This window comes from Cavia porcellus, unplaced genomic scaffold (genome assembly GCF_034190915.1).
Source record: "Cavia porcellus strain 051 isolate PalLab524CR breed Dunkin Hartley unplaced genomic scaffold, mCavPor4.1 scaffold_38, whole genome shotgun sequence".
NCBI lineage: Eukaryota > Metazoa > Chordata > Mammalia > Rodentia > Caviidae > Cavia > Cavia porcellus.
In genome coordinates this window covers 7,501,647-7,527,411 of record NW_026947521.1, presented here as the reverse complement: position 1 = coordinate 7,527,411, position 25,765 = coordinate 7,501,647, and the positions used below count along the sequence as shown (strand labels likewise).

The 25,765-nt window shown below is 37.5% G+C and overlaps 1 pseudogene; it reads left to right on the top strand.

The window, feature by feature from the left end:
• The first annotated feature begins 23,828 nt into the window (after positions 1-23,828).
• LOC100719291 (olfactory receptor 4P4-like) lies at positions 23,829-24,719 on the top strand (annotated as a pseudogene).
• The last annotated feature ends 1,046 nt before the right edge of the window (positions 24,720-25,765 follow it).

The following is a 25,765-nucleotide window of genomic DNA, read 5'->3' as shown; positions in this document are numbered from 1 at the left end:
TACTCTGCACCATTCCTGAATTCTAAGCTGGGTCTTTCAGAGAGCCTCTGTAGCTGCTGCTATCTGTCCGCCATGTTCTCCTGGAAGTGCCTGTTTTCTTTCAGGGCTTGAAATATTTCACTCCAAGATCTTCTTGACTTGATGGTTTGTGTTGAGAAGTCTGCCATTATTCTGATAGGCCTTTGTTTATAGGTTATCTGTTTCTTGTCTCTAACAGCTTTGAATATTCTGTTCTTATATTGAATTTCTGGGATCTTGATTATTATATGCCTGGGTGTAGCTCTGTTTTGGTTATAGGTGGATAGAGTTCTGTATGCTTCATACATCAGAATATCATTTCCTTTTCCTTTGTTTGGGAAGTTTTCCATAATTATTTTTGTGAATAGCCATTGTAATTCCTTTGTTTGTACCCCTGCTTCTTCATTCACATTCTTTATTCTCAAGTTATAGATCCTCTTGTCAACTTCTAGCCTTTGTATTTTTACTGCTTGTTTCCTTGTTATTTTTAAAAAGTTTTTCCTTTTATTATCCCAATTGCAAACCTGTCCTACAGTTTGGATAATCTATCTTTAGTTTCTTTCAAGCCAATTTTCCATCTTTCCATAAAGTTTTTAATTTCCTTGTAATCTCTTTAAATCTGCTTCGTGTATTCTATATTTTGTTTATATTCTTCACCAAATGGTTCTCTCCTGTGTTTGAGTTCCTCCCTTCTTCCATCTGTGTCTGCTTGAGGGGTACTTAGCATCTCTTTTATTAATCTTCTTATATCTTGCTTTACTTGGCTAATTATTTCACTTTTGGCTGAAATTATTTCACTTTTGGCTTATTTATGAGGTTCCAAAGATATCTCTTTACATCCACTGGTGCCATGTCTGATATTGCATGTTTGCTGTTCTCATTCTCCTTTGTATTTACCTTCCTGGGTCAATATTCTCAGGGTTGGGACCTGGGGACTTTTTGTTGTTGCGTCCTCTTCCCATCTTTTTTTGTTTCTTCCAGGAGGCCCCAGTTTCTTTTCATCTGAAGCATGCTGGCTGCGTGACCCTTCCCCCTGCACTGTGCTACTGAGTTGCAAACAAGGGCAGTGTATGCTGGCCCCTCCCCTCCAGATCAGTCAACCTGCTGATGGCTGCACTGTATTACTGTGTGCCGCCTCCCCTCTGGATCAGTCAAACTTCTGAGGCTTCACTGTATTAGTGTTCACTGCCACCATAGGGAATTGATTTCAGATAACCTATTGGATTTCAGCCAGGTCATGTGACCCAGGCCTAGCTCACTCCACCAATCCTGTCTAGGAAAGGAACAACTGACTGAAGTCACTGCTGCCCCTTGTATTTGCCAGTCCTTCCCAGTCCCAGAATGTCATCCACTGGAGACTCCCTTTCTGTGGAATGGCTCCACTCCCATCACTCACCACAGGTCGATTCAGGGTCCCTGCCAGCTCAGCTCTCAGTTCAGTTGGCCAACCCCGACCTTAGTGTGACTGCAACCACAGTGAGTCAAAGCGGTGGGACCTCAGATGGCTCGGCAAGTTGCCTGCTGAGGCCAGAGCACTGAACCTTTAGCTGTTCCAATAATGGTACTGGGATGTATCTTTGATTGGTTCTTCTGACCTTATTTTCTTTTTTTCTTTTTTTTTAATTTTATTTTCAAAGTAGTAAAATACAACAGATCAAGACAGAATAAAGCCAACTAAGATCGTACAGTGAAATTGGTACAGAACTTCACAACAGGTTACCGGGATAACAGTAATAGGTATCACAATATATTTCGTTTTCTTTACAATAGTTGTTCTTTCAATCACATATATCAAAATAAAATGAAATATAGAACATTGTAGAACTTATCAAAACAGAATATTGAATAGAGCAATACCATAAATCAGAATAGAGCAAAACAGTGATAAAAATATTTGCCTTCAAAGAGATGGTAGAAGGAAATCCCCCTTATTTGCTATGGTCAACCTCCCAGGAGATGCTCAGATTTCTGGTTCCCATTTGCTAACAGGGCAGGGGGAGGGGGGGAGACAAAAGAAGGGGTATAGGGGAAGTGGGATGTTGACTGCACCAGTAGGTTCACTATTGCTTAGCCCGTAGGCAGGCTGGTTGCTTGGTTTCCCAGCTTCGTAAGTTCCAACATGGTGTGGATCTCAGGAGACACTAGTGGTTCTCCCCCTGGAAGGGCCACAGTCTGCCACACTGCCGCTGCTTACCAGGTAGGGGAGCTGCTTCTTGGCTTCCCAGGGTCCTAAGTTCCAACATGGTGTGGATCTCAGGAGACACTGGTGGTTCTCTCCCTGGAAGGGATTTGCCACACCGCCGCCGCTTACCGCCGCTGACCTTGTTTTCTTCTTGGGATGAGAGAATTATCTTCCTCTGTTTGGGGTGCCCTTGCTGTATTATGTTGAATTCTAAGTTGACTATCTCAGGGAGCCTCTGTATTTATCTGCCATCTTTGCTCTGCCCTCCAACAACAGAGTTTTGAAAGATGCTAAAAACACACTTTGAAAATAAGACACTTATTTTATTGAACGGTGGTGAGAAACTTTTTCATTCGTCATGGAGAAAAGTGAAAGTAGACCCTTGGCTCTCACCAGATTCATAAACCAGCTTAACACGGAGACCTGAATCTGCAAAACTACTGAAAAGATGAAAGAGAAACAGCTCAGAATAATGGAATGTGTGAGAATTTTTTAAGAAAGAAACCCTTAACACCCAGGACACCAAAGCAAAAACAGACACATGGGACTACGGCAAGCTACAAACTTATTTTCAGTGAAGAAAATAATCATTAAATATACTGAGTTAACTGAGTGTATCAACTTGAGTCTGAAATGCCCAGTCATGGAGGTGAACATATTCAGTTCAGCCCTTATTTTGTGTATGTGGAGTAAAATTTCAAATTCCTCTCTTAACAGTTTTAGAGGGATGCACAGCAAAGTTTGGGAGAGGACATATTCACTTCTGTGTCCAGAAAGTATCCACGATCCTTGGGGCAAACCCCACATATGTATGAAAGAATGAGATAAGAACTGAATGAAAAATATTTAATCCAGAAATTGTTCTGCATCTAGATAGTTAGGTAGTTTTAGAAGCAAATTTTAATGAAAAAATGGGACTGAAAATTAACAAAAACTCTGCTATCCAAAGCCTGAATTTATCAAATAATAATCATTTCCCCAAAGCTTCATAAGTTCCAGCACTTCCAGTAGGTCCAAATTAAAGTGCTTTTAAGATTCAGGGCAAACTCATAGCTGTGTATCTCTGTGACAATAAAAAAACAGGTTAAATAATCTTGAGGAGCCATGGCATGGAGTAAACACTCTCAATCAGAAAGGAAAGAACAGTGAGAGCAAAAGGATGTCCTCTGCAACTCCTACGTTATTGTCATGAATCTTGGATGCTGCATGAGGAGCTGAAGACTTCCTGTTTGCAGTGTTAGGATTCAGCCTTGTTTGCTCTGATTCCTTTTGCTCCCATAAAGGAGGAACAAGTGGTAACCTCAAACAAGGGGCATACTGACTCCTGCCACATCTTTGACTAACAATCCAGATGTTCTGGAAGGTCCTGTAACACTCCTGTGAAATTGCAGTAAAGCTGAAAAGGTTGCTACAGTGCCTGAGGAACTTCTTAGTGAATTAAAAACTCAGGAAAAAGATTCAGGGTTGATGTGGGCCTTGGCTGAATGCTGACCACACCATCTGCTGCCTAAATAAAGCTCACTGTTGCCATACTCAGCCTCAGTGAGTGTGTAAATCACTTCTTCTGTGACATGGGGTCCACTGCATCTTTGATTTCCATACCATAAGTTCAGACATGGTCTCCACAGGGACCTTTTTTCTGGCCTCCCAGACCTTCTTCAGAAATCTAGATGGCAGCCCTGTGGCCCACAACTCTTGCCTTCCACATATTGGTAGAACGATCAACTCTTGGGTGACCCACAGTTCTGCTGTCAGCAGGAGCCACAGCCGGGTCCCCGTGGACAAGAGTGGAGTGGACACTAAGTGCCTGGGTATCTGAGCAGCATGAAAGAGTCCCAGGCAGCCAGTTCCCGGGGAGGCCCTTCTCAAGTCAGGGTCCCAGGGACCCTGAAACTTTGGTGTTTCTCCCACCTGAAAATGGGTGGGCTGTGCTGATTTTTAAGCTGCCCCCAAGTCTTTTTTCTTGGTATTGTACAAAATAATTGATATTTTAATGGCACTAAACTTTAGCAACTATATTTCTGTTATCCACATCTTTATACACAGTTCACTTGGGGTTAATAGTCAAGTTTTTAAAAAACCTTTTATCTTGATTTTTTTCCCCAATTCTCACTACACATTTGTCTAAAAGCAGCTAGCAGTACACATGCACCACTCATATTTGAGCTGTCTTGAAATTATGAGGAACATCACTCATTAGCTCTGCTTAGAGCGTTCTAGACTTTCTCTGCCCTTAATTTCCAGAACTCTCCAAATTATTTGTGGAAACCATTTCCATAGGCCTCCAAATCACATAGTGGATTATAATTAAAGATATGAGCAAACACCTCTACTATTTATTTGAACTATGTGATTCATTCAGTTTAAAGAAAAAGGTAAGCAGTCCTGTTATGCTCATTTTAGTCCCATGATATTCAGGAAAATTTTATTCATGGTTTCAGACCATTCAGCTCCAATCAAAGGTACAATGGTAGAGGGGTCCTGGAACATCAGGGCTTAATTCACAGGTGAGGGAGGCAGAGCAGAGGAACACAAGCAAAGGCAGCCAGACACATTACTCAAGGTCAGGCTGCAGTGACCCAACAGGACATACCCAACAGTGAGCTGTGTAATCCTCTAGGCTGCTTCAAGCCAACCATATTAATAATTAAGCCCCAGTAGAACAAATGCAGTCACATGTTTTTATTCACTATGTACTTAATTTTGAGTTATTTGAAAAATGTTAACACTTCTTGAATTGAACAAACTTCTTCATCTTAATAAATAATAATTATCTACATTCTACTGAGTTGTAAAATTGTGCAAATTTTTGTTTTCTTATTCAGAAAAATAAATAGGTATAAATTCTTGTGTATTAGTCAATTTTTGTTCTGGGTGAAAATTCTATACAGGTCATTCATGAAGAATGACTACAAAACACAAGACTGGAGGCCACTGAGGTAATATTTTTCAAACAAAGTGGCTGCTACATCTAACAAAATAAGTACAAAAAGGGTACTATAGCCATTGATGAAAAGAACACTACTATCCTTTATTAATAAGAAATGAGGTCTTTTGAAAGTAATTGACAAAATGAATAAAAAGATGACATGAAACTTGTGAACGGGCAAATCTCCAATAATACTCTAGTAAATGTCTTCTGTCTTTGTAAGTATCTATATTACATTTAGTGATAGGAGGAAGCCAAAGACAGAACTCTTGGTTCTCTAAATCTGTACCAGTTCATGTAAACAGTGGCAGGACAATAATGAGAAAACGATGAAAGTATAAAAGAGCCATTGTAAAATATTTTAATCCTTATGTCCAATATATTTAAATAGGTAATACTGTAATTAGAACCTTAGGATTTATCTCATGCACACCATGATGCCAAGACTTTTAAATACAGTTCCCTTTAGTACTGAGGATAATGTTTGTGGTTTGACTTAGTTAGTCCATTTTACAGATGTAGAAAGACTCAGAAACTAATGTTTCCTGTTTGTGTGACACTGATATTAGTTAATGTCCACTCAATGTGTCAGGCATTCTAGGTATTTCTTTGGACAGTTGCTGGGCTAATCGTCATTTAAAACATACTATCTGGTTAAAACTTCCATTTTTAATCTATGTTTAAGTTATCAAACTTGTAAGAGACACCCAAGGGTGTCGAAGGTCCTGCTTCAGGAGAGGGAGCTAACACATAGCATAGCCAAGAAGGACAATCATATTGTTTTTATTTCATCTTTTGTCCTCCAATTTCTATGTTCCTTTAAGTTTTAATACCCTATATTGTCACATTAGGACATGCAATAGGACTGCAATCTTGTTTAATAGAACCATACTGATTATGATTACATTTATACTTTTCCAAAGGAAATTTGGTCCTTTGTATAGGTGAAAGATAGTGTATTTCAAGTCCCGAGGGTTAAGAAAATGAATCTTGAGCTGTCCCTCAGGTGTTTGTGAAGTCAGATTATGCCAAGGTTGTTTGAATACATTTGTCACAGTGGTCAAGTGTATTGCTTTAAGAGCAAGAAGAATCAAATGCTGAAATTAGAATCCTCCTTCTTCTATTTGAAATTTCTGGGTGTGTTTTCTGGCACTTTTCAGGCCTGGGTCATTATGCTGAAAGTCTTATTGAGAATATTGCTTCACATTTTTTTTATGAGAATTGAAAATATAAAACATAGTTTTAGGAATGCGTTTATTTCTGTAGCATGATGCGTTCAACAGAGAAGCAGAATTGACAGCTTGAACAATAAAATAGACAAACATTTTACTGTGTCATAAGCACAGGAAAGTCTTTACCATCTGACAAATATAAGAGCCACAAAGATTCTTTTAAGTGCTTGATCCCAGGCACAATTCTCCATATTAGGGCTTGAACTAACCAGGGTATGTCTTTCATCACTTAATATTAGTATATGTTTTGTGAATTTGAAGTTTATTCAAAATACATTTTCATGCTGAAAATTAGTCTTGGTTAGTAGATGAGGTTACACATGACAAAATGTTGCTCTTTATTTTAGAGAAGTGAGTCTTATAAATTGCTATCTTTGAGTTTCTGATTGGTCAGTGTGAAATTGGAGTGGTGATGTTTACTAGCAATCTTCTAAGAACTTACAGTGATTCAGCACCCCATGACTACATTTGCTAAATGTACTGGTTGCTGTATTTGAAAAATAACCATCCATGTTAAACAAATAGCAACAACGTTTAAATCTTACTTTCATACTCTTAGATGATTTCAATAATCCTTGGGCACTTTTAGAAACAACTCAATCTTCATCATGATTTTGTCAAATAAACATCTTAAGAGGAAAATCATGCACTTGCAAAGAAATTATGTTGAAAATTCTATGTCAAATCCACAAGGAAGTGCCATCATAAATCTGAAGTCAACAACTCTTATCTAAAGCTGAAAAATGACTTCACAGAAAAACAGCACTTCAATTTAGCATGGGAACTCATGATACACTATAGAAAAATGGTTTGAATTGTGGGACAGTGGTTCGGCAATGAAGATAACACAAAGTTTGAAGGGAAATTTTTGAACCGCTTCACCTACTCAGGATGAGTGTTGCTCTGCATGTGTGAAACACAGCAAAAGATATTTTCCTCTTGCCATGTAAGACTGTTCAAAGTGGTTTCAATAAAGACTGAGAGATCTAGACTTCCATCTGTATTTTCTCCTGTATTTCTCAGGAACAAATTATGCCTTTTGATGAAAGGATTTTGTTCAGAGCAACATGCTAGAGCTCACCCACTCTCAAATGGGAACTCATTCCCTGAACTTGGAACACATATGTATGAGAGGTCCCTTCCTATAAAGAAAATCATGTAAGTGCCACATGAATAATGTGATGGCGTGACTCCAGCTTTTGGTAGAGTAGTTCTCCTACTCCTTTTAGTGGTCCTGGCGACATCTGTCACAGGAGTAAGTTCTTTTCTCTTACCAATAATAAGACACTTATGACATCCCACTGTTGGGTGTACAGAGAGCTCCGAACAGTGAGGACTTAAAATTAATGACAGCCATTTAGAAATACATCGAGTGCTGCTTTTCTTATTTCTGAGTGTTTTGGAAGTAGCCAGAAAACCTAGAAGGCTCCATGCTACTGCCACTCCTGGGATCCTGGGATCTGGCCAGCACAGAACTCTGTGGGAGGGCTACTTAAACACAAGGAGAGGGTTCTTGCCATTGCAGTGCATGCTACTTATTCTTGTCCCATACTGGTGAAATGTAGTGGTTTTGATTTGAATGCTCCTGATGACCAACAAAGTTGTGCACATTTCCATGACTATTGGCTTTTCATATATCATCATTTTTGAGGTCTCTATGCATCTTTTTTATTAACTTAAAATAGTGAGTCATAGTTCCTTATATAGGTTTAGGGGTCATCATATTTCTGATACATATTTTTGGTTGTGTTTATAACTAGTAAACATATGTATGTAAATACACATAAATAAATATATTTATACAAGGTATATTGCAATTTTATTTTGAAACCAATTCTTAGAAGTACAATTAATATTCAAAAAGTTTCCATGAATAATATCTACAACTTCATTATTTTGGAGATAGGTACACATATGTCTTATTGTTACATGGCCTATGTAATAAGTCCCTCCAGTTATCTATCAAATCAACTCATCAAGTGCACAGTAGTACAATTATTATTATTTATGTTGTTTTCTTAAGAATACCTGACACGAAAATCTATTTTCTCAACAAAATTTTATGTGTCCACCACAGTACTGATATAGGTTAAGTGTGATGGTCTGTTGATCTCTACAGCTTACTTATCATGTGCTACCAAGAGTTCCTACACTCTGACTGACCTCTTACTGTTCTCTTACCCCAGGTCAAGAGCACCACCATTCCACTCTCTGAGTCTATGCATTAGTCTAATCTAGATGTATTCTGTAAAGGGTATCATGACTTGTTTGCCCCTCTAAGCCTGATCTATTTTTCTTAGCATGATGTTTTCTGTTGTCATTCTATGTTGCTCTTGGATGGATCTTCTTAAATTTTGAGACTAAAAAATTGTCTATATTTTTATACAACTTGTGTTATCTATCATGTCAATGGTTATTTGTATTTCTTCCACATCCTGGTTACTTATGTAACAGACTAAAACTCCTTTTCTAAAGGATACAAGAAATTTAACACAAAAGAAACATAATCCTGTCAATAAATTGGCAAATGATTTGGACAGACCTTTCCTAGGGGAAGTTAGGATGACTAGAAGGTACACTTGAGATTCCATCTCATCAGGTCAAATGGCTTCATAGCAAACACAAAGAAATATCAGATGCTGATGAAAATTCATGGAATAAAATAAAGATCCCTTACACACTGTGGTATAAAGGTAGGTTATTACAGACAGTGTGTAACACAGTGCAGATCAGTGGTGGGGAACCTGTGGCTCCAGCACCATAGCACATTGTCCATTATCACTAAAGGCTCTAAGAGGTTTACTGTTGCTGGTGTGGATGTTTTTTAAAAATCTAACAAGAGAGCTACCATTTCATTCAGCTACACAATTTATCAGCCTATGCCTAAGTGAATCAAATCATCATATTGTAGATATTCAGTGGTGCCTCAGTTTACCAACTTAACTTGCTTTATGATTTTGATGAAGATGGTTGCTTGTGTGTCTGACAATAAAGACAATAAAGTCCGGGATCAAGATGTTCCTTCTGGGAACAAAAACTCTACTGACAGACTAGAAGCAATGTGTGTTACACACTAGCAGAAGGTTCATCTACAATTTCCCCTTGTCTTGAGACTTTCTAGGAACCTAAAATGTAATCTGGTAGGAGTACTTTCAAGACAGCTGATATTTGGGTTGTGATATGACTTTAGCCAGATTTGTAGTGAGACTGAGGCAAAAATCAGAGAAAACATTTTGAAAGCCTTAGAAAGATCTGTCCACTTGGGGCAAAAATATGCATGGTTGATGAAGAAGTTAATTCTTTTCAAGAGAAGCCATGACTGTTGGGCAAAGATAAAAGGATATATGACTTGAGAGCATTTCAGAAATCAGCAAGGCCTTATTCTCTATAGGCATAGCAATGCAGATTGGTCACACATTCTTTTGAGAAGAAATACCATAGGAGCCCGTGTGTAAAGAGTCTTCCAGGAGCAAGTTCGTCAGGAGTAATTTCAGTCTGTTCAGCCTTGTAGGCACTCAGAGGTACTATTGTCATGACCCAGTGTAGCCGACCCACTGCTCAAGCTAGGGGACATGATGATGGAGACAGACAGACAGAGACAGAGAGAGAGACAGAGAGAGACAGAGAGAGAGAGAGAGAAGAAAAAGAAAAAAGAAGAGGAAAGGAAAAGAAACGGAAAGAAAAGAAAAGAAACAAAGCAAAGCAAAGGACTGTTGGTTCATTGGGAGGGAGAAGCACTGCTGGTGAAATTTTCCACTAGGTTGCTACATCCTCTGTGTGGAAGGAACAAAGGGCAAGGAGCTTTGTGTCCCAAATCAATACTGCTTGGAGTAAGGCACACATTTTCACACTTTCTTGGAGACTTCAGAGTGCCGTGTTTCTTTTTCAGCATGCAGGCGGCAGTGCCTTGGCAGCCCTGTGTTCTGGATTGCCATTTTGTAAAGTGGTAAGTCTGTGTTTTTTTCTTTTGATCTACAAGTCTCTCATTTCAGAGTGATGTTGGCCTCAGGATGTATGTCTCTCCCTTTCCTCCAAACATCTGCGTTTTTAGCTGATTTTTGCTGCATGGCTCAATGAATTAGTATATAAAAATATATGAAAATATATTGAAATATATTAAAATATGTGAAAATATATTTTATATACTAATTCAATAATATCATCTTTTGTCTTAGCATATGTATTCATATTATTAGGATCCTCTGAGTTTTAGAGGTGATAAACATTTAAATGTTAAATATTTACATGTATCTACTTTCTCAACATTAAAATTAACTTTCAATTTATCATGCATTAATATCATTTGGTTAATAATCAACAATTTTATAATTTTAAAGCATTTTAGAACATGAGATAAAATTAGTTGTGAAGCATTTTCTATGTGCACAGGAGTTGTACTAATTCTTTAAGTTGTATTACAATTTTGTTACACAGGGAAATTGATCAGTAATTCATTTTACTTCCTTGGAACAACAATCGTGCAAAATAAATGAGTGATAGTGTGCTTAGTATTCTACTATGGAAGACTTCAAAATAGAATATATTTTTGAAAAGCATTTTAGAATTTTATTAATCTATTTGGAATTAGCAAATCCTTTTGTTGTTGTTTTTAGGGAATAATAACTTATTACTTGCAAATTATGATACTTGAGTTTCTTTATGGTTACAAATTGGGCAGGTTTGTAATTGAGCTTGATTTAGAACTCATTTGGCTTTGCTGTGTTCACAGTTACTGACATTGTATTGTTAATAATATACTACATCTTTCTGTTCTGTGTTTTACATATTTATACACAACATCATCCATATAGTTGGCTTTGTTTGTTTATCTTTTTTGGTGGGATTTTTCCAAGATCTAATGGTACTCTGTGTTCTCCCTTTCTTCCTTTCCTTTCATTTTCCTTTTCCTCCATTTCTCATTTTCTACTTTCTTTTTTGCTTGTATACATTTCTGATAACTGATAATTACATTCATCTTGGGGAACTGACACATACACATATCAGACCTTAATCATGCTTCTGTGCTGCCAACCTTCCTATCTTCCTGTCTGCCCTACTTCCCAGATTCTCTTCCTACATCAATAAAGTCTTTTTCCCCTTTTCCTATCATCTATCTGTCACTTGAGTCTGTCGTTATATTTTGTGATTCTCATGTAACAGAAACCTAAGTCTCCTCTATTTCCCTTAGCATTGTGGCCTCAAGATGTTCTTATTTGCATACAGATGAACCCAGAGTTTTCTTCTTTAGGCACAGATGGGCTGGCTGGTGCTGGCATTTTTTTATAAACAGGCCTTTTTTTTTTTTTAAATCGGTACTGGGGATTGAACTCATGACCACGCATTTGCAAGGCAGGCGCTTGTGCTGCTGAGCTAAATCCCCAGCCCTGGTGCTGGCATTTTTGACCTCTATTTCTCAAGGCTGATTATTTTCCAGCAAGGGTTTAATTTTTTGGGAAACAGGTACTGTATGAAAAGATGTATATTCTCCATTTGTGAAATGTGAAACTTCATGTTCTTGCACATTTGTGAATTACGTTGTTGAGATCTCTTATATTCCTCCTGATTGAATGCTAGCTTTATCTATTAATATTTGAAAAGTTAAAATTTCCAGAGTAAATGTGGATTTGTTTCTTCTTTCAGACTAACCTAGCATTCTTTTATAAAACATTTTTTTATTTAAAGAGAAAAATAACAAAGAAGTAAAAGGGTACAACTAATTTCAAAAAAAACAGTAATAAATCACTAGTTAATAGATTACATATTGTCATCTTAGAAACAGTTGTCTAAATTACTAAATTAAAGCATACAAAGTGGACATTAATACAGTGAGATTGCAGACAGTTCTGTTCAGTGAGCCAACAAAAACTCAGTAATATGGTTTTCTATCCTACACACTTAAATATACATGCAGTTATATCCTTTAGACTACTTTCTTTTCTTCTCCTTTTTACAATAACAGTTACACTTTTTGGGTTTTATTACTCCCACAGTTCTTAAAACTTTTTTTGAAGAGAAAAAAAATGTGACAAAGCAAAACAGAGTCAGTTAGAACAGAAGGATGGACATAGTGCATGATGCAAAAACAGAATACCAGGTGATCAACAATGGTTACCATTATGCCTCTTGCTATCTTAAAAAGAGTTGCCTATATCATCAGGTATAATAGAATTGAACAAAACAGTACAAAACAAGACCAATAAAACCTACATTGGAGACCTTACAGGACTCCAAAAGAAGATAATAGTCAAACCATAATAGGCATCATAGTAAATCTTATTGCTTTCAAAGTGGTTGCCTATACCCTCAAACGTAATACTATCAAACAAAACAGAATATAGTGAAATCAGTCAGGATAAGATATGGAGAGCAATACAGGGGTTCAAATCAGGTTAATAGGAAAACAAAAAAGTTACTATAATATATCCTGCTATTTTTAAATTGTTTTGCCTTAATTAAAAAAATAAGAAAAAATAAATTAATTTTTTTAAAAAAGGGGAAAAGGGGGGGACATTGAGATAAAAGAGGACATAGTAACAGAACAACACAGGTCAGAACCAAACAATTTAAGCATAATTGTGTTTCACCACCAGATAACCTGACATAATAGTAGTCACCATAGTGTCTCTTTCCTTGAATTATTTGAGTATAACTTCATATACTATAGGATCAAACATATCAAGACAGTGTGAAGCCGTTCAAGAGAATGAAAGAATTACAGGGTATTTAGAACCAGCTAACAGAAAATGAACAACAGTTTCTATATTATCTCTTTGCCTATAAAAATTTTTGTTTATACTATCACATATAGAAAATAATAAGATTCAACATGTTAAAACCAACGGAAACAGATGAACAACAGCTTGATGGGACTTCAAAACAAGATGATATTAAATCAGCACTAGCTACTATGATGTCTTGTTTTCTTCAAAATAGCTATTCGTAATATCACAGACATAAAATTGAACAACCCAGATTAAAACCATTCCAATTAATGAGTGAAAGCATCATATGGCTTCAAACCAATATGATTGGGAATCATGATCACATCCCACAGATTCCAGTAAGTTGTATTTGTGTTTTCATTTGTTTGTAGGTATTGTTTAATTTCTTCTTTAGTTTCCTCTGTGACTCACTGATTACTCAAGAGTGTGTTATTCAGTTTCCATGTGTTTGTAGGATTTTTTCAGTATCTTTTGTCATTAATTTCTAATTTCAAAGCACTATGATCCGATAGCATGCAAGGGATAACTTCAACCCTTTTGCATTTATTTAAATATGTTCTGTGAGTTAATATATGGTTTATCTTAGAGATTGACCCATGTACTACTGAGAAGAATGTGTATTCTATTGTTGTTGGGTGGAATACTCTGTATATGTCTATCAAGTCCATTTGTTTACAGGTGTTATCAGTTCTTTTATTTCTTTGCTGATTTTCTGTCTGGTTGATCTGTCCATTGGTGTCAATGGTGTGTTACGATCTCCTCTTATAATTGTATTACTGCTAATTTGGTTTTTCATTTCTGTTAATATTTGTTTTATATAACTGGGTGCTCTGGATTTTGGTGCATATATATTTAAGATAGTTATCTTTTCCTCTTGAAGTTTTCCCCTAACCAGTATGTAGTGACCTTCTTTATCCCTTCTGATCATTACTGCTTTGAAGTTCACATTGTCTGCAAACAATAGCTTTCAACACTTTTTTGGGGGGTTCCTGTTGCATGAAGTATTGTTTTCCATCCTTTGACTTTCAGTCCGTGAGCATCCTTTTGGGTTACATGAGTTTCTTGTAGACAGCGTATGGTTGGATTTTGTTTCTTGATCCATTCTGCCAGTCTGTTTCTTTTAATTGGTGCATTGAGATCATTTACAGTAATGCTTATAACTGTTATATGTTGGTTTATTGTTGATATGTTATCTTTCTGTGGTTGCATCTTTATCTTTGTGTTCTGTTTAATTGTCTGCTTTGTTTAGTGGTTTTTTTCTAAGTGTATCAGTCTAGGTTGAAAATTATTTTGTTTGATTTCTGGGATGGCAATTATATGTCTGGGTATAATTTTATTTTGGTTATGGCTATTTGGGGTTCTATATGATTCACTTATCTTGACATCAGTTTCCAATCTCATGTTTGGGAAATTTTCAGCTATTACTTCTCTAAATATTCTCTTGACATCCTTTATGTTGTCCCTTTCTTTTTCATTTATCCCTGTCAATCTTATATTCTTTTTCTTTGCATCATCTTGCAGGTGTTGAATTATTATTTCCTGATTTCTTGTTATTGTTAAAAGATCTTTCCTTTCCTGTTCACTGGCTGTAATCTTGTCTTCAAGGTCTAAAATTCTGTCTTCACATTCACTGAGGCTGTTTTTACAACTTTCAGTGGAGTTTTTCATTTCCTGTATATCTCTTTGCATCTGCTTTATATATTCTGTTTGTTTTTTAATATTGTTCATCAAAGGATTGTATCTTTTTGTTTAGTTCCTCCAACTTTTAAACTGTGTCATCTTTAGATATGTTCAGCATCTCCTTCATTTCTTTTAGCATTTCTTCTTTTACTTGAGAGATTATTTCTAGTTTGAATTCCTTTAAGGCTTCCCAGAGTTGCTTCTTTATTTTGATTACTATTATTTCAGGTATTTCAGGTAAATGGCATGTATTTTGTTCTATGTACATGGCTCCTAGGCTTTCTTGGGATGGGCTGGATGTTTGAGATTGCATTTTGGTCATTTGTTTTGTCATTTTCCTATATTTCCGAGCTTCAAATGTTGTTCCATGCTTCCCCTGGGTGTGTTGTAAATTGTCTCATGTCCTGGACTCCTGGGATTCCTCTGATAGTACAGCTCCCTCCTTGGGAAGTGAAGCTCCCAGATTAAGAGAAGGCTGCCAAGCTACTCTCAGGTAGACCTAAAGCCTCCTCAAACTACACAGCTCCTCCCTGTGGCAGCAAAGCTTCCCTGAGGGAAAGAAATCCACCTGGTGTGGTCCAGGCAATCCCAAATCCCACTAAGCCCAATCTAGTGTGGCTGCAAGCCCAGCGGGCCCCCAACCCCCTAAAGCAAGTGTCTCATACTCTCCCGGGGATTGGAGGTTGTGTAACCATTCAGCTCCTTGGATGGCAAAGCTCCCCAGGCTGACAGAGGGGCCCTCTGTGTCCTAGGTAGGCCTCAAACCTACTCAGCAGGGCTGCTCCCTCCTCCAGGTGGTAGCAGTAGTGCTGGTGCTCTCTAGGCCAAAAGAAGCTCGCAGGCAAGGTCGGAGCAGTTTCCTGCAGCTTGGCCCAGTTCCCTCCTTCAGGTGGGCAGCTGCTGTGTGCCCTCTAGGTGAGAGAGGATGATTAGAAAGGGTGTAACGGAGTCCTGTGGCTTGGCCCAGCTCAGTCGTCCTGTCAGGCAGCTGCGGAGTGGCCTTTGGGTCAGAGAGGGTGGTCTGCCTGGCTGGAATGGGGTCCTGCGGCTTGGCCCAACTCACTCTTCCTGGAAGGCAGCTGTGGTGTGGCCTTCAGGTGAGAGAGGGCAGTCCAGCAGGCTGGAACGGGATACCCAAAACATTTTTTGTATTTTAAAAACAAACAAGATAGAAATGATACAGAATTTCAAAAAATAGTAGAAAATTAACACTAAGTAATATTTTGCCTATCATTATCTGAGTAGTTGTTCAACTAACAAGCAGAGGAAAGTCTTGACCCATGTCTTATAAATCTTGAGGCCACATTGTTAAACAAACATAGCCAAGCCCGCGCAGTAAAGAGAGCAGTGTCAAATGCCCTGATTCATGGTGGTATAGACAAGACAGTACTAAAGTTAAGGGCAGCCGTAAGAAGACCACAAGCAAGATGTGAAACTCTGGACTACCAAGAGATGAATATGCTGATTAGAACACAGCTGGTTTTCAGGAGTGAGAAACAGAAGTGTGCTATAAAAATTAAAACAAAGTAAATTTGATGAGAAGCCTTCCATAGACCTAGGAGGATGACCTGATACATGTATAATAAAGAGCTGTGAATTATATAACCTGCTCCCTTTAGATTTGCTGTGAAAATGTAATAAACAAAAATAAATGAAAATAGAGAAAAACATATTATAATTCAACCATCTTCCAGGTTCTAACTACTGACCTAATAGTAACTGCTATCTATGGATACAAAGCAGTGTCCATATCTTCTAAATTTCTGGGGATTTAGCTCAGTGGCATAAACACCTGCCTTGCAAGTGTGCAGTTGTGAGTTTGATCCCCAGTACCAAAAAAAAAAAAAAAGAATTAACTTCTAAATATCTAATGGGAGTAATCAGACATTTAGGAACTCTTGAAAAACTCTGATAATGACACTGATTCTAGGGATAATATTTGTAATAACAACAGCCATGACCTTCTTCTGACAGTTTATTTATTTGTTTGTTTGTTTGTTTGACTTTGAGACAGAGACTGTCACCAGCTTTGAACTCACTAGGTAATACAGGCTGGCCTTGAACTCATGGTGATCCTCCTGCCTCAGCCTCTTGAGCACTGAGATAATAGGTGTGTACCATCACACCTGGATCTTATGATACTTTTTTAAGCATAATAATAGAATTGCATTATTAGTAATGCATTGCTTAGGAAATATATGTTATATAAACTTCAGTGAATTCAGTACTTAAGTTATTCTGGATGAGTAAAGATAGGAAAAAATCATAAAATTTCATTCACACTCTAACAAGATTGAAATCTTAAATCACTTACCTCATAACCCAAAAGATTAACGGGAACTTTAAAACTGTCAGCATGACCACGTTAGTAGTATTGACAGTAATTTTACCTTAATCACTATACACGAGTTTGCCACACAAAAAACACCCATGGCACTATTTCCCTTGGGGCCTTTTATAGATTTTAATTCAAAATATTCTCAGATATGCATGTCTCAAATGTAGTTTTCAAGTCAAGGTTCATCGATACAGATTTTTCTACATCTATTTGCTATTTCATGTTATGATCAAGAAAAGGGAGTGGAACAGCCAGAAGTGCCAGTGGGACTCTTCAAAGAAAGGTAAGGTCTGGCAGAAGAATTGTGAATAGCACCTATATATATTTTCTTACATTGGGGTACAATTTTGGTTTTGTGACTACTTAATGAAAATGGACATTAGTGCATTTTAATTTTAAACTTCTATTTTCTGGAGTATTTTTGCTTGGAATGATTCTCAATGGCTGACACTTAGGAAAATTGAATGATGTTTAGGAAAAGTTAAATCCATAGCAACAAATTTAAACTTTGATTTGTAGTTGTGAACAGTGTAGTTTACATAGTAAAAAATGTTACAGTTTTTGGAACATACTCTCATGATTTAGATATAGATCTTATTCTCAATATGTGTGTAGTCTTGTGCTATAGTAGTCTAACTTGCAAAACAAAAGTAATGATACAATAACGTATACTCAGTCATAGTAATAATGAAATGAGTAACAAAATAAAAAGCTTTAAATGCTATTCTTGGAAAATATTATTAACATATGGAATGTAAACATTTTACTTCAAGGACATCAAATAATTAAGTCTTTACCATTCCACTTCACATATTTTATTGACATTGACATACCTAGTAGATAAACAGAAAACCTTATAAGATCTTTCTTGATGAAATTTACATTACCCATTCTGTCTCATGGCTTAGTCATAATCTACTTTCCATGAACTGCACTTTAAAATTTTTCTTCACTTCTTTTCTTGTCAAACAGAAGCTTGTATATCTTCATGAAGCAAACTTCTCTAAAGATGTTTCTGAAAGAATTTAAACAGCAAAGGACAGATTTCTGGACAACTGATAGTGAGTACAAGATAGATAAGAAAATGGGCTAAATGTTCTTCACTCCTAAAGTGTTGTGTATCCATTAATATATACAACTGATGTATGTGTGTGTGTGTGTGTGTGTGTGTGTGTGTGTGTGTGTGTGTGTGTGTTTCTATGGGCATGAAAGATGGGTTAGAGAATGAGACTTTTCCATATTACCAGAATATGTGAGATTGAGGATAGATTGTGATCTCTGGATATTTTGATACAAAATAACTTTACCGAGGTTTTTTTGCATTTTTTATTTAAAGAGAGAATAAAACAGGAAAATGGTAGAAATAATACATAATTTCAAAGAAAAAATAAACAGTAAAAAATCTCTAGTTGATAATTACATATTGTCCTCTTACAAATAGTTGTTCAAGTTACAAAAGTGAAGCATACAAAGTGGGAATTCAAACAGCGAGACTGCAAACAGTTTTGTTCAACTATCCCAAAAAATCTTAGTAATGTAGTTTTTAATCCTATATACTTGAACTTACATGCAATTATCCATGTCTTCATGTATGTTATGATTAAACAAACCAAAGCAGGCTAAAATCACTCTGAACAAAGAATAATAGTATTGGTAGATTTCACATCATGACACTACGGGATCAACACTGGGTACTGTAGTGTCTCTTTCTCTTAAAAGTAGTTCTTCATTTCATCATGCATTAAAAGATCAGTTCTCATAAACTGTTTCTAGGTTCTATATATGCATGAGTCTCTACATGTATTTCTATCCTTTCTATATTAGAGGGAGAAACAAAACAAAGCAAGACAAAACAAAACAAAACAAATCATATTCCTATAAATACATGAAACAAAAAATCATATAAAACCCCAGTACAAGGTGGTTACTGTGTTGTCTCTTGTTACCTTCAATAGAATTGTCTATATCATCAGGCATAGTACAATTAAATATAGCAGTGCATAGCAATATTAAAAAACCCAAAACATTGTAGATAGAGTAAAACTTCAAAAGCAAGTAATAATCAAACCAGAATGGGTTATTGTAGTGAATCTTGTCATCATCAGTGTAGTTGCCTATACTCTCAGACTTGATACTGTCAATCATAACAGTTTTGAATAAAATCCATCGACACCAAACAGCAGTCTAACAACCCAGATTCAACTAAGATCAGTCATGGTAAAACACTGTAAGTTATACAGGGCTTCAGCTTAAGTTAATGGAGAATTAAGGATAATTACTGTACTATATCCTACTATTTTGGGGATAGATGTCTGTGCCCTCAGATCTAATGCAAGTAGACAAACTGGGACAGAATATAATCTATCTAAACAGAATGGTGTGAGTAATGTGTGTTTAAAATCCTAATACACTATTAACAAGTATCCTCTGTCTTCTTTTTTTAGATTATTCCTCCCCTTTCACTCCCCCAGGTGCACTGTGCATTTTTGGGTCCCACCAACTCCTTCACTTTTTAGATTGAGGGGGCAACCTAAGTGGTTCCGAACCTTCTTCCTCCTGGACTTGATCTCAAGTTATATTCCTTTACCTACAAAACCTGTCTTTGCAACTTATTTGCAGGTGCTGGTCGAGTTGCCCCTATTACTCTCTGGTTCCCTGTCACATAGAACATTGTTTTCTCATATTTGATTTCCAGTCTGTAAACCCTTTTTCAGGTTAATTATATTTCCTACATAGAGCATCTTGGTGGACCCTGCTTCCTGATCTACTCTGCCTGTTTCTTTTTTCTTTCTTTTTTTAGTGTTATCAAGGCCATCTATATTAGAGAATATAGCCAAACTTGTCTGCCTCACTTCTTTTATGCTATGTTTCTGTCATTAGTTGTCTTCTTTTCTCCTTCATTCCACTTTCTGCTCCGTTCATTGAGGCCTCTCTGCCATTGTTCCTGAAATCCTGGTACTTTTTTCTCTCTCTAGAATGTCCTTCAGTATTCTCTGTAGGGTTGGATTGGTGGTCATGAATTCCCCCAGTTCCTCTTTGTCTTAGAAGTATCTTGTTTTTCCATTCATTTCTAGAGAGTTTTTCAGGGTACATCAATCTGGGCTGGAAGTTATTTTCTTTCAGGGTTTGGAATAGTTTGATCCAAGCTCTTCTTGATTTTATGGTCTGTGTCAAGGAGTCTGCTGTGATTTTGATGGGTTTTTCTTTTTAGGAGATCTGTTTCTTTTTTATGATATCTTTTTTTTTTTTTGTCTTTTTCCTTTTTTATCGGTACCGGGGATCGAACTCATGACTGCCTGCTTGCAAGGCAGGTGCTTACGCCGCTGAGCTAAATCCCTAGCCCCGATATCTTTTAATATTCTGTTTGTATATTCGATTTCTCAGATCTTGATTATTATATGTCTGGGTGTGTAGCTCTGTTTTGGTTGTAGGTGGCTGGAGTTCTATATGCTTCATACATCTGAATATCATTTCCTTTTCCTATGCTTGGAAAGTTTTCCTTAATTATTTCTCTGAATACCTTTCGTAGTTCCTTAGTTTCTACTCCTGCTTCTTCCTTCACATTCTTTATTCTTAAGGTATAGATCCTCTTGTCGTCTTCTATCCTTTGTATTGTTACTACCAGTTTCCTTGTTATTTTTAAGAGATTTTTTTCCTATCATGATAACACATGGCAAACCTGTCTTTAAGTTTTGATAGTCTATCCTTAGTTTCTTTCAAGCAGTTTTGCCAGCTTTCAATGGAGTTTTTGTATTTCCTGGTAATCTCTTTGAACCTGCTTCATGTATTCTAGGGTTTCTTTATATTCTTCATCAAACATTTCTCTCCTTTTTTTGTGTTCCTCCACTCTTCTGTCTCTGTCTTCTTGAGAGGTGCTTAGCATTTCTTTTATTAATCTATTTATATCTTGCTATAATTGATTAAATATTTCACTTCTGAGCTCATCTATGAGGTCTTGAGGATAACTCTTTATGTCCACTGATGCCATATATGATATCGCATATTTGCTGCCCTCAGTCTGTTTTGTATTTACCTCTCCTGGATCACTATTTTCAGGGCTGGGGGGCTTTTTATTGTTTGTTTCTCTTGTCATGTTTTTGGTTTCTGTCAAACAGGTGCATAGAGGAGGTCCCAGCCCCTTTCCTTGTTGGTTATGGTTCTTCTAAAGTGCTCTGACAGGGTTTTCTTTGCTCTCCAGTTTGCTGTTGGTCACTGAGGTGCAAGCAGGGGCAACCTATGCTGGCCCTTCTCCTCTGGGTCAGTCAACCTGTGGGTCAGTCACTGTGTTAGTTTGTGCCACGCAAATCGAATTGGTTTGGAATGGTTTATTGGGTCCCGGCCAGAGGTGGGACCCAGGCCAAGCATATTCCACCAGTCTGGTCTGGGAAGGGAACAACAGACTGAAGTCACTGCTGTTCCTTATTTCTGCCTGTCCTGCCTGATTCCAACATGTAGTCCAGTTGGTCACCCCTTTCCCTTGGGAGGGTCTTATCCCAGCACTCACTGCGGGTAATGCAGGTCTCTTGCTGGCTCCAGGTCTCCGTTGGGCTCACCAGACCTCCCACTTCAGCATGACTGTAGTTCCAGTGAGTTACAGTGGCAGGAGTTCAGTTAGTTTGGTTGAAGCGGCAGGTATTTGGGTGGCTCAGTGAGTCGGGGCCACATGAGTTTGGACATTCCAGTGAGGGCACCGTGGCCACTATTCTTAGCTGATACAGTGGTAGCCCTGGGACTGCATATTTTACCAGTTCTTTCCCCTTTAGTTTCTTTCTGGGTCAAGAAGATCCATCTCCCCCTGTCCGGACCTCTGCAAGATGCTTTATTCCAGCATCTGAGTTGTTTGTCTCAGGGAACCTCTGTATTCTGCTGCTTATCTACCTGCCATCTTGGGGAAGGAGCCCAGAGTTTTTCTTAGTGAAGACAGCATGGGGACTGTTCAGTAGCACTGATGCCCACATAGGTTTACATTTTCCCAATATTTCATCATTGTAAGTGTGAAATCCTAGATTTACTAGTTAAGATATCCTGAGACTTGCCCCAATATTACAAAGAAAATATTTTGCAGAGGATTTGCACTTTTGCAATTTTAATTTTTTTTATTTTACTTGTCTTTTAAAATAATTGTGATCAGAAAATATTTCTAGATTCTTTTGTTCTTTAACTCACAGTTTGATCAACAGGATTTGAGCACAAAACAGACTAACACCTACTTTTTTATGTCACTCAGGTTTTTTATTCTGTACTTAATGTGTGTTTAATATGAGTTCATCAGCCCATCTCTTTGTGGTTCCCAGAACACAAAACTTACAGCAGTTGTAAATCTTCCCAAATGAAACCTGGTGGTGTCTGCATTTTACAAGAATTTGCTCCTTTCTAAACAATACTTTGGGCTGCTGTGGTCCCTTGCAAGTCCTTTATGTCACAGGTCATGTCACATGGACTAATTTTGCTTCTGGCATGAGACAAATAGCTTGATACCACAGCTTCCAGAAAGCAATTTAAAAAAGAGGCTTGGAAGGACCAGTTGCTGAGTGCTATCAGCAAAGAAATCAGCAGATAATATGAGAGGAGTGCTTGTCTCTGCTCCTTAGATGAGGCATCTACACATAGCAATACATTCTTTCCTCATTTTTTCCACAGAAAGAAGATGGATTGTTTGAAATTATTATTCCTTCTTTCAGCCTGGCTTTGCTGAAGAAGACATTTAGGTACTGGTAAAGGTGATATTTCAACAGGTTCACTTTGATCTCCTAGATGGACAGCGTCTGACTCATGATCTCTTCTGGATGTGAGATTCAACCAGCAGGCTCTTTGTAAAGAATCACAATAGGTCCTTCTATCATTCACCAGGAAGTGACTAGCTATCTACAGTGTGCCTAACATGTCAGTAGTAACCTTGCATTAAGTGCATTTCGAATTTTAGAGAAACAGTGAATGTTTCCATATAAAAAGGCTTTATAATAAACAATGTTCCTCTATGTAGATGCTCAGCCTTGCTTCCCCTGTTCCTTACTTTTATACTCTCCATGTCCTGAACTTTGACCAAACATGCTATGGAGAATTACAGAAAATGATATCAAGCAATTCAGACTATTTCATTATGATGATTTAGAGCCTTGAATTTTTAAATTAATAAACTTCATTTGATTTTTAAGATACTGAGAGCTTAGGATGTCTTAGGTAAATTATATGTGAAATAGGGGAAGAGAGAGACTTGCTTCATATTATACGGTTGGAAAATGAAGGTGATAATGAAGGACAGTAGCTTTCCTTAGGGACAGAAGGCAGCTGGAGTTTCATTTTGTGTATGGATGATGTGGAATAGTGCTTAGGAGACTGAAACTCAGCACAAGACATAGATTCATATCTTGGATCTTCTATTTAATATCTTAATGGTGAATATAATTGACAGATGTCTCCTTTTCTCTATTTTTTCATATGGAAAGTGAATATCAGAACAGAACCTATTGGGTTCTTGTGAGTATTAAATGCATGTAAAATATTTATTAAATTCCAAGTATACTCTTACTAAATATTAAAAATATAACAATGTGTCTAATTAAAGGACTTCACAGATTAACCTTGCAATAAATCTACCATGACTGCAACTATCTTTTTGATACATAAATGTCTCCAAGATTTATGCAGTCTATTGAAGATGTATTTTGTTCAACACTATTCCAGGTGAAAGGAATTTCTCTGTTTATTGTGGATTCACACTGACCTCATGGAAAATCAGAAGAATGTTACAGAAGTTATTTTTCTGGGGCTGTGGGGAAATCAGAACATAGGGCTGCTGTTCTTTTTCCTGTTCTTGCTTTGCTACCTGCAGTTCTCACAGGAAATATCACTATTTTACTCACCATCGCATGCAGCCATCTAATCGAGCAATGCATGTACTATTTTCTGTGCCATCTTTCCCTCATGGACCTCTGCTACACCTCCAGTGTGGTTCCCAGGCTCGTCAGGGACTTGGCTGCTGCAAGAAAAAGCATCTCCTACAACAACTATATGACCCAGCTCTTCGCTGCCCACCTATTGGCAGGTGTGGAAATATTCATCTTGGTGTGCATGGCTCTTGACCGCTACGTTGCCATCGTCAAACCACTGCACTACATGGTCATCATGAACCAGAAGAGTGCAGCATGATGATCGCCATGGCCTGGGGCCTTGGGTTTTGGCACTCAATCATGCTGCTTCTCATGGTACTCAGTCTGCCCTTCTGTGGTCCTAACCACAGTAATACCTATGAGACATGAAGCCTCTTTTGAAACTTGCTTGCAAAGACATTCGTGTTGTTAGTATCTTACTGATTGCTAATTCGGGCATGCTGGGGCTTCTTATTTTGTATCATCTTAGAACAAGGTCATCTTCCAGGTGCCCCAAAGCTCTGCCCACCTGTAGCTCTCACTTAATAGTTATAGTTTTATTTTTTGTGCCCTGTGCTTGTACTTACATGCTACCTTCAGGGAACCAGAACAAGGACAAGGAGATCTCCGTATTTTACACTGTGATTGCACCCATGCTGAATCCTCTCATCTATGTGCTGAGAAATATGGAGATGAAAAACGCTATGCACAAGGTATGGTCTCAAATGTCACACTCAAAATTAAGGTAGATAAGGGAACATTCATCATGCTTTTATTCCTGTGAGAGACTATGGGAACAATCTAAGCTTTCTGGCATAACTGACCTCTCACATGACTGCTGCTGAAATTGCAAACTGTACTTTTAAATAGCTCAGATAACTCCACATGCGACTGGGCCAGTTTGAAGAATGTGAAAAATGGCCTTCGAAAGCACCCTTTGTTTCATATGAGTCTCTTCTCCTCCAATAAAAGAATTCACATGAAATCTTCTGTTTGAGACACAATCCAGGCTTTTCATTTGTTAATCTTTCAAATCTGGTCATATCTAAATGGTTCATCTCAGAATTCATCATATTGCAATTATGTCATTTCAATAATTAGAGTTCATGTCAGGAATAACTTGTCATGCTGATTCTGTCTGGTTTCATGTTTTTGGCAGTTTTCACTAATTGTGTGAGTTTTCACACAATAGTAGTAAGTAATACTATATTTCATAAAAACAAGCTTGGATTACATATATTATTTGTTTTGGGTGATACTGCAGGTTAAACTGAACTGTATCCCATTTCTTTGTTTTATTGTTATGATTATTATCATTATTATTATTAATTCTTTACATTTTTAGTACGGTGATTGAACCCAGGGCTTTTGTACTGAGTTTCACCCACAGCCTGTATGTAATTTTTTTCATTTATTTATTTTTCACTTTGAGATAATGTCTCACTAAACCACTTTTTCCAGGCCCCTTCACTCAAATTTGGATCTTCCTGTCTCAGGCTCCTGGAAAGCTGGGATTGCAGCTTTGTGCCACCAATTCCAACTGCCCTGACATGTGTGAAGTTTTAATAGTAGATATAGGAAAAGTGAATGTCATGTCCCTATTATTTATTCTTTTCCTGCATCTCCTTTTGTGTGACTTCGGGGTAAACCCTCTCACACCTCTAGGGCTTTGGTCCTGTCCTCTCTTATCCTGGGGGTGTCCCTGCTGCTATGCTCAAGTGCCTGAATCCCACAGATCATCACACACTGGGTGCTGCATTCTTCAGGAAGATGCTGGAGACTCATGGACGGGCTG